The following is a 9162-nucleotide window of genomic DNA, read 5'->3' on the forward strand; positions in this document are numbered from 1 at the left end:
ATATATATATATATTTATATATATACATATATATATATGTGTGTGTATGTGTGTGTGTGTGTGTGTGTGTGTAAATAAATAACAAACGATGGATGGACACCTGAATCTTGATAAATTATATACACATGTATATACATATATTTACATGTATACATGCATCTGTATTCGTATGTATGGGTACATGTGTGCACGTATTCGTGTGAGTTTTTTATTTTTATCAAATGCCATACATGTTCAGTCTATATAAGGATAATGCACCCTTTCTAAGATAGAAAATATACCTACCGAAAGAAATCGAAAAACGATAAAACACTAATAACTTGTTCGTATCACACTTGGCTTGATATATGCATCATACACTTAAAAATACATCTTTTTAAAAACTATTTTCTATTCGCAACACGCCATGTCATTGAATGCCTTCATGCAGCATGCAATGGAAATAAAGGATAACTTTGAATGTATTTTAGTTCAGTAAAACTTCTGAATGTGACAAGCGTGTTAGGAAACACCTTTATTGCTAGAAATAAGGGGTAAACCGCTCTAATGCTGTACTTAACGCACATGAAAGAAAACATATATACTATCAGGGACCACACTCGTCCGAAAAATGCCGATCGAGAATTCTTAATACTGACATCAGTTTCCTTACACCATAGCGTTATTCTCCTTTTTGGAGAAATATTGCAAATTTCTGTTTATATTAATTTTATTAACAAATCAATAAATTGTCCAATAATTTGGATGACAAAAGCATAAATACTAATGGCGAAGTGAGTCCGGAAGGAAGCGAACAATCGATCGGTCTTAACTGGTGAGGCAACAGAACTTGCTGAAACTGACGTCAGTATTACGAATCCTCAATCGGCACTTTTCAGACGATTTTGATTTGTGTACATGTTTTCATATGTGTGTTAACTACATCATTAAAGCATTTTAGCTCTTATTCCAAGCAATGTAGGTGTTTCATAACACCCTATTAACATTTAGTAACAATTATAATTCTCCCTTTCGTCTGCCATTACGTTCTGAGTTCAAATTCCGCCGAGGTCGACTTTGCCTTTCATCTTTTCGGGGTCGATTGAATAAGTACCAGTTATGCAATGGGGCCGATGTAATCGACTTAATCCCTTTGTCTGTTCTTGTTTGGACCCTCTGTTTAGCCCCCTGTGGGCAATACAGAAATAAATTATAATTCTTGTTTTTGGTGAAACATTGCGCACTGCTGTTAATATTAATGATATATATATATATATATATAAATTGTAAATGCAAAACTAAAAACAAAAACACAAAGGATTCTGTGGTACACGTGTTTCAAGCTTTATAGCTGTTACTTCAGTGTATAATTGACAATATAAAGCTATCTTCAGCCGCAAATGTATTCTCTCCCAAGAATTATATCACATAGGCGTTAAAAGAGAAATAAAGATGAGATATAAGAGGTGAGGCTCCGTTTGGTATTTTGCATTGTACTATACCTCGTAGAATTCTTAATTCGATATATTTATACATAATTTCCTCGGTATTCCGGAATCCGTCCATACCTTCCCACAATTCAATATATATTGTTTCCCGCCCCTCTCATTCTTCTTAGGGCTATCAAGATTTTAAGGGTTCTTAGTTGCAATTTCTAATGGGTCAAACGATTAGAGTTTTGTTTTTGGATACAATTATATGTCTGGAGAATTAACATGATGGTAACTTTCATTTTCGTTAGTAGACCGTGAAGAGAGGAGGCATGCCATTGATGGGATCACAAATAGGGACGAAAGGACTTTGACAAACAAACGACCCCTCACCAATTTTGGACTCTGCAATCTACTGGCAATGCTCATGGCAGATCCATTCCCTTAAGCATGTTTGCTACAGTCACATACCTCTTCACAAATAGGAGGTAAGGTTCCCCACTCTACTCTTATTATTCTTTTCAAGTCTAACCGCAAGAATCGATGTGGGCTTGACCGAAAAGGAAGGTACTCTTTCTCAATCTGTTTAGCTTTGGTTGTCACCCAACCTCTTTCGCCATAGCCACTAGACATGGGAACATGACCTACCCTACCTTATTAAATCTGGATGGTGAGGTGATACTCGTAACGTGCTCGGCAATACACATCACAGCTGTTTGACATAACTTCACTAGTCAGGGCACTTCAAGAGTGCGAGCAGTACATTTCGAACTCTACATGCAAGTCTCGCCAGAAGACACTTACGCACTTGTAGGATTTATCTCGAGCTAGTCGAGCACTAGCGTACATCTACGGTTGTTCTCTGTCCAAGGGTCCTTGAAAGCAGACAAGTTAATTCCTGTGTTTTTAGCGCATGTGTGCACACGAGGCTGTGCGTGTGTGTTTAGAGTGTGTATGTTTGTGTGTGTATGTATGTGTGTGTGTGTGTGTGTGTGTGTGTGTGTGTGAAAACTAATATAATGGTTGTTGGACCAGAGAAGGCTATGTAGTTATGATATGCTTTCCGACAGGCTATTCATGAAACTGCAGAAATATGTACAAAGTACGAAATAGCAGAGCGTACCTATACAGAAGAATAGCCATTCAGAAGTATAGACATACATAAGTATATAATAATACGCGTATTTTCACATACATAGCACTGAAAAAAAACGTGAGGAGACATGTAGTTAAATTGCATGCCTACAAACTGTTCTTCATTTTCTGGTTGACTGCTGGAGATTTAAGAAATGCTTGATGGCCATTTCTAGCGAGTCATATAATGACAGATTATTCTTTGGTTAGAATACCCTGGCTGGAGGATTATAATATTGTAGCAAACATATTTATTTATTTTTTCCGTTTAGCTACACTTTCGTAAACCAACCTTCCATTTATTCCGTTATAGGACTTAATAACGACAGTTTCAACATCACTTGATCGAATATAAGTGGTAAAATGAAGGGTCTATCAATTTCAATGTGAATTCCAACTGATCGAACGAGTGTAAAATATGTTCAGTGTATTTCAGGTTGTATTACGCAATGAAGTTCCTTCAGTGTAATCCTTCGGCACAATCAGAAAATCATCGTGTATAACAAGTCGAGACAAATGAGTTATAAGAATGTAGAACTCTGGATTGATTTCCACATTCTCGTACATACTCCGTGCATAAACACTTACTCCATGTGAACACCTGTGAACGAAAACAAAGGCTAAAAGCGTCTGCCTCTCAACACCCCACCCCTATGTCTATAGGCTCAGGTGTAGCTGTGTGTTAAGACACTTGCTTCCCAACAACATGGTTCCGAGTTCAGTCTCACTGCGTGTTACCTTGGGCAAATATCTTCTATAGTCTCACAGCGACCAAAAGAGGGTTTAGTGTAAGAGGATTTACTGCCTTGAAGAAGTCTGATGCACACACACACACGCACCCCCCCACCACACACACACACTTGGAAATGTATGTGTAAGGTTCAATTAAATAATAGATGACACACACACACGCACACAAACATGCACGCACGCACGCATACACACACACGCACACACGCACACACACATATATATATATATACACATGCATATATAGAGGAAGTCACCAACGATGCAAATAAAATTAAATACGTAAACAAACTACAGGCAAATGAATGAAATACGTAAATAACAAGAAAAAAAACAGAGAACGGGACAAGTTAACACAAAAAAAAGATCCTTCATCAGTTGTCGGCTGTCTATCTACTCATCCTTTCAAGGACTCAACGACAATATGAGTCATCAAAGACAACTGCTCTCATTAATTTTTAAATAAAATTTAAGATTTATTGAGGGTGAAAGTTGGGAACAAAAAATGACAGTGGAGACATACAAGGAAACTGAACGAAAACAAACATGGAAGGTCGTTAGGCCAGAATGAGAGGAAAATAGTGAACGCTGGGAGAAACATTTTTTGAAATGAAAAAAGATAGAAGAGAGAGAGACAAAAACATATTATATGTGTGTATATATATATGTGTATGTGTGTGTACATGTATATGTTTGCATGTATGTGTGTGTATGCATACGCGCGCGCGCGTGTGTGTGTGTGTGTGTCAGGGTGTTTATGTCACCGTGACTTAGTGGTACGGCAAAAGACACTGCAACAGAAAATGTACTAAACTTTAAAAACTTAAGTACTCATTTATTTGTGCTATTAAACTGCAGCTATTCTGCGGCGTTGTCTTGAAGAATTTAGAACGCACTGGTTCAACATCACGTTTTTATTCTTAGTAAACTGGCTAAAAATCATATAGTCTCGCACCGGCCTAAAGCTTGTAAGCGGATTTAATGGCTGGGAGTTGGAAGAGGTCCAACGTTCACCTCCCCACACAAACACACATACACTCACGTCTATTTATGTATATAAATCCCAAAACGGAATAAGAACGTAACGGACGATAATAAAAGCATACGGACAGATAGACCATACAAAGACGGACAGGAAAAACCAGGACATAACATTTGTGGCCTTCCATTCATCAGTCAATTTCCAATTATCATTACAGTTTCGGCCCGTTACTCTTGAGACTGTTAAAATTAGTTGACCCCCAAAATCTAAGCTAAGAGCATTACATAATTTGAGGAAAGCAAGCGAATATGTGCGACAACACGGACAAAACAAAAACGAGAAAAATGAGAAAATATTACACGATTACAAATGCAAACAAGAGAATAACAACAGGTGTCTTTCGACGAATAAGGGCAATTTAAGTTGAGCTGGTGTGTGTGTGTGTGTATTTACATGGGTGTGCATGCCTGCATGTGTAGACGTGTGTGTGTGTGTGTGTGTGTGTGTGTGTGTGTGTGTGTGTGTGTGTGTGTGTGTGTGTGTGTGTGTGTGTGTGTGTGTGTGTGTGTGTGTGTGTGAGTGTGTGTGTGTATGTGTTTGTGTGTGTATAAAATTGAAGAAATTGGAATCTAGAAGACGGAATACAGTTGGACAGTTATTTATTATTCACTACAATTGATTCGAAGCAACGAGGTTCTCCAAGAATACAGGTATTTGACTATGCAACTCTTTATTCGCATAATGGAATCTAGTTGTGTTTCCTCAGGTGATATTCGAGTGTTGTCTCCGTTAGTTTAAAGTCGTAGACTTCAAGGACATCTCCTCTGTTCGTTCTCGTTTGAATTTAGTAGTGGCTGATAGACTTATGGTGTGTGCCACGAGAGCACCTCTGTGGGATTGTTATGAATGGGTTTCATCTTCTATTTCAATTTCTGATCTGTTCTTCATGGCTGGCTACACATGTGAATGTCTTAATTTGAGCCTTAGTATTCAGTGGTCGGATGCATACACATACACACACAGACTCATACATACACTCACACTCACAAACCTACGTATAAATACCTATATACACACACATACAGGCAGTATTAACGCAAAGCATGAACAGTGTGTTCACAGGCAAAATTTTGGCAGAAATGGGAACGGTGCGTTCATACTGAGATGGCCGGTTTCACAATAGTGTGAACACACTACTCATACTTTGCCTTAATACTGCCTGGATTTACTTTGGATTTTGCCTCAAAACATTCGGACTAACATCCATACAATCTGAAAAATGAATTGCAAACTCTGTTTCCGTATTTCCTTACTCTCTACTCTTCTATTTCATTGCTTATTATCTGCGAATTTTCCATGTCTAGATTTTTCATATGTTCTTCACTTGTCTCTGATAAAGGGAATACCCCATATTCAGGCACATGCGCCTATCAATTGGGATATCCTCCAGACAGCTGTAAGACCGCAACTAATTTAAGAATAATATAAAATAATGTATATGAATTGAGATGCTTGTTATGCCACGGCGTTTGTTGTTCACTTTCACAAATTTATATTTGCTAAATCGGAAACCTAAAATGGATCCATAGCTCCCGTCTCAGTTACGAACTTGAAACCATGATAATCCGTTACAGCACTTATCCAGCGTACTAACCGCTTAGATCATCCCATATTCTCTCTCTCTCTCTCTCTCTCTCTCTCTCTCTCTCTCTCTCTCTCTCTCTCTGTCTACATATATATATGAAGTAACAAACTGAGAGGAAAATAATGCGGGGTGTTAAATATCCAGTTCACTGGTACGTCAGTTGGATACCATATAAATATTGGTATATTTCAATTATAAAGATAAATTAAACAGAGAGATACTATTGACAATCCAATAATATATTTATATTACAATATTATATGATATACTATGAATATAATATAACATAACATAATATTATATAACATAAACCATTACAGAAAAAGACGAAATTCCGTGTAAAAAGACTCACACGGAATTTCGTCTATTTCTAAACCATGACCCTGAAATGACTTTATATATAAGGAAACTGTTATTATGTATGCATATCAGAAAAATATATATAAGTCGAAACAATTTGTTAGCCTTTTATGGTTTTAGTAATGGATTATTTTATATAATATTATGTTATGTTATATTCATAGTATATCATATAATATTGTAATATAAATACATTATTGGATTGTCAATAGTATCTTTCTATTCAATGTTTATATATATATATATATATATATATATATATATATATATATATATATATGTATATACATACACACACACACACATATACACATATATTTATATATTCATTCACACATATGCGTGTGCATGTATGTGTTTGTGAAAGTGCGTTTAACTGTGAGCGCGCAAAGATAATGAAGTGATTCTCATTTTCTTGTAGAGATCTATTTTCGTATAAATTTCATTCGGTCAGAAACAGGACAACAAATTATCAGACGAGGATGATTTTGGAATTGATATGCACAACGAGAAAGGCACAGGAGTTTAAGCCTTCTAATGTACATCCAGTTGCATTTTGGCTGCACGATAGAAAAATAAATCGGCCCCATAAGCTGTCACATTTTTCATAGGCCACGGAACGAATACAAATCAAATTTGACGCTGACAGGATTTTTAAAATTCATTTTGTTAGCCATAACTGTATTCGAAATAGTATTCCACGACGCTCATGTTTTCTGCGTGCCAAATTAGATCTCGATCTAACAAGTTATTAAAAAAAAAATATCCTGCTTAGAGAACTTTTATACGATATGAGACTTTCCGTTGGGTATCGTAATTTGTTCACAATTTAATGTCCCTTGAAATAGGAGTGTTACAACAACTTTGAACATAGCGGTTAAAATCATGCAAACGAAAAAAATGTATTATACTGTAGTTTTTGCAACCGAATCACATACCTTAAAAAACGAAAGAAATTAGTATGAACTGAAACAGTTACAATTAGACGTCTATAAACCATTTTTAAATGACAGCCAGTTCGCTATAAAATAAATAATGAGACATTAAATAACGTAGTACCAGATATAAGAAAAGCAAAGATTTCCATGTGTCGAAGGTTTCTTGAAATACATTTGCTCAATCATCGCTAAAATACGACGACGACGTCGACAACAAGAAATAATTAAGAAATTACTAGCAGTTAAAAGAATCCATATCATATGATGTCTCATATGATCTGAAGCAAACAAGGCACAATGCTCTTCTATAGAACATTAACCAGTCATATTTAAAATTGCGCGTTATCAAAATAATTATGTGGTTGGTGTTGTTGTTATTATCAGTAATAATAATAGTAGTTGTAACTCAGTTGCACATACACAGACGCACACATGTGTGTATGTGTATGTAAATGTATATATATCTGTGTGAGTGAGTGCGTGTGTAATTGTGTATGTGTGTATGTGTGTATGTGCCTCTGTGTGTACATGTGTGTGTGTGTCTGCGTATGTGTGTGGTCTTCGCATTCTCTTTCAAAACTAAGATAAGCTTATATATTTGAATTCCAATATATTCAATATTAATCAATTAAACATGAAGAGCCAAAGCGAAAAAGAGAACGATGCAGAGAGTGAGAGAGAAATAGAAGAGTTAGGAGAAAGAAAGAACGAGAAATTAAGAGATATCACGAAACACAGACAGTGAGAGAGCACAAGTACATAATTTTTTGTCTTATCTTTGAAAACCCGTAGAAATTTACGGAAATAAATATACAAAATATAATCGATATTATATAGATATATTTATGAACAACAAAGGGCATCAGACAATGGCCATTTAACAACAGCAACAACAACAGCAAAACACACGCACACACGTAAGCATATCTCGCTATCTATCAGTATATCTATCACTCTGTGCGTTAAGTAACTGCGGGTATGAGAGTGTGTTTGTATGCGTGCAAACACATACATACTCACACACAAAAATACATATATATACATTCATACACACATACACACACATATATATATATACATATATACATATATCTTATGCGTGCCAGTGTGATAAGATCACATGGTTCCCGATCACATGTTTCCAGGTTCAATCTCACTTCGAGGTACCTTCTGCTATAACCTCGGACCAATCAAATACTTCTGTATAGGGTTCGAAGATGTAAACTGAAAGAGGCCCATCGTACATATATGTACATCTATGTTTGTGTATCTTACTATTTGTGTATGTCTGCTACTACCTCTTGGTAACCGGCGTTGGTGTGTTTAAGTCCCTGTAACTTAGCGGTTCGGCAATATGGGTCAATAGACTAAATCTCATGTTGAAGAAAATATCACCTTGAGTCGATTCATTTCACTAAAAAATTTTCAGACACTCTACTATGTTAATTTATCTGTTTATTTTTCAACCAAGAGGACAATAAAGACAATATATAAACACATTTTTGCATTTTTAATTTTTAATTGTTGATATGACATAGTGTGTCACGTATGTTTGTATATTGTCATTATTGTCCTCTTGGTTGAAAAATTAACAGGTTAATTAACGTAGTACAGTGTCTGCAAGTTGGTGAGTACCACATATTCCCCTCCATTTTCTTATGGCTATATAAATTTAGGGTAAAATCTCCTTTTACCCGCACCCATTTATTGCACTTGGTAAAAACACTAGTGTAATAATAATTGGGTACCCTCCCAGCAGTATATTGGATAGATATTATCCCTTAGTGGGTTGGATTCACAACCCCTAACTCTCTTGGATGATGTATATATATGTATATAAGGGCAGCTAGCTGGCAGAATCGTTTGCAAGGCAGGCGACATACTTAGCGGTATTTCGTCTGCCGTGACATTCTGAATTCAAATTAAGCCAAGGTCGACTTTGCG

The sequence above is a fragment of the Octopus bimaculoides genome, chromosome 16, assembly GCF_001194135.2.
Source record: "Octopus bimaculoides isolate UCB-OBI-ISO-001 chromosome 16, ASM119413v2, whole genome shotgun sequence".
Lineage (NCBI taxonomy): Eukaryota > Metazoa > Mollusca > Cephalopoda > Octopoda > Octopodidae > Octopus > Octopus bimaculoides.